General features: G+C 31.9%; 1 non-coding gene across 1 annotated transcript; it reads left to right on the top strand.

Annotated features, from left to right (window-relative positions):
• Positions 1–423: 423 nt before the first annotated feature.
• TRNAS-GGA (transfer RNA serine (anticodon GGA)) lies at positions 424–495 on the top strand. Its single transcript has one exon. It is a non-coding gene; the product is annotated as a tRNA-Ser (tRNA).
• The last annotated feature ends 1,383 nt before the right edge of the window (positions 496–1,878 follow it).

The following is a 1,878-nucleotide window of genomic DNA, read 5'->3' as shown; positions in this document are numbered from 1 at the left end:
TAAAATTTTATCTTAAAATGTTATTGTATCGGAGGTACTACTCTTAACAACATGTTTAAGCATATATTACAATAGTCTCTGATGTAAAATTTTATCTTAAAATGTTATTGTATCGGAGGCACTACTCTTAACAACATGTTTAAGCATATATTACAATAGTCCATGATGTAAAATTTTAACTTAAATCGGAGGCACTACTCTTAAAACATGTTTAAGCATATATTACAATAGTCTATTATGTAAAATTTTAACTTAAAATGTTACTGTATCGGAGGCACTACTCGTAATAACTTGTTTAAGCATGTCTCTGATGTAAAATTTTAACTTACAATGTTACTGTATCGGAGGAACTAATCTTAACAAGGAGGGAACCCAAGAGATGGAGCTTAATCTGAGACGATTCTCAACGGTGTCGGGATTGTATCCGGCGTGGCTTAGTGGTTAAAGCATCAGCACGGAGAGCTGAAAACCCGGGTTCAAATCCCGGCGCCGGAGAGAATTTTTCTCCGTTCCATCTCTCTCTCAACATTGTTTAAGCTTATATTACAATAGTCTCTGATGTAAAATTTTATCTTAAAATGTTACTGTATCGGAGGCACTACTCTTAACAACATGGTTTAAGCATGTCTCTGATGTAAAATTTTAACTTAAAATGTTACTGTATCGGAGCATATATCACAATACTGTCTGATGTAAAATTTTTACTTAAGATGTTATTCTATCGGGGGCACTACTCTTAACAACATGTTTAAGCATATATTACAATAGTCTCCGATGTAAAATTTTGATTTTAAATGTACCATTTTAATGCATATATTACGTTAAACTATACTATCAGTCTATGACTATAACTCTAATGTACATCCGGGTAAAATAGGGTTCAAGAATTTGTAAATTCAAATTACAATGAATTTCGTTGTACAATTCTAATTGCAATCATCGGTTTAACTCTAACACCGGTACCGGTCTTAATGCAATATTTATACCTATATTACGATAATATTTGTTGTAAAATTTTAACAGGTACTGCCCTGAATTAAATTTTTAGGCCCATATTACGATAATCTTAGCTGTAAAATGTAGCTTAAAATACCGGTACTATATAACACAGGTACTACCCCTGTATTTAATGTACTTTTTTTAAGCGTTTGTCCTCACCTTTGTTGAATGTTGGCCTACACTATCATTTTTTCCTGCATTTCTCTGCTTAATTCGTCCGTTGGCACTGAATTACTACTTGAAGGTAGATAGACTGACTTCTCTCTATTAATTTCAAATGGTTTATAATTTTTTTTTAAATTACAGTACTGCTTGTAAAAGACCATCTTTTAGAACATAATATTATGTCAGCCTTACATAAATTACACACAATTATGTAACCACTTACACAGACCTACTGTCTTCCGAAATTCCTCTATTCACTTCTGTACTTTTGCACTTGTTTCAGACAGCTTTATTTCAACAGGTAGTGCTTAATATCATAAACATTGCTAATCTGAAGCATACTGTACTTGTTTAGGAGTAAGGAACCTGTTTTAAAGTGACTCTGTATTGCGCGTTACTTGTGTTTGTGAACAGGATATCTATTGAAGGACACGAGACGTAATATATATATATATATATATATATATATATATATATATATATATATATATATATATATCCCGTGCATACTAATACTCATTCCAATGTTGTTGGACTAAGAAAACAGCCTTTAGTTATCAGTTAAAGTAAAAAGAATTTCAACGCCAGATTTATACAGTATTTGCACTTCACTTGTTTAATGATATGAACGTGACATCCCTCAGAATGTAAGAGAAGTAGGACTGTACGGTAAACAAATTTCCGTGTGACATATCTTCAAGTTTTAATACAAGT

Source organism: Periplaneta americana, chromosome 14, assembly GCF_040183065.1.
Source record: "Periplaneta americana isolate PAMFEO1 chromosome 14, P.americana_PAMFEO1_priV1, whole genome shotgun sequence".
Classification (NCBI taxonomy): Eukaryota; Metazoa; Arthropoda; class Insecta; order Blattodea; family Blattidae; genus Periplaneta; species Periplaneta americana.
This window is presented reverse-complemented; position numbering and strand designations above follow the sequence as displayed.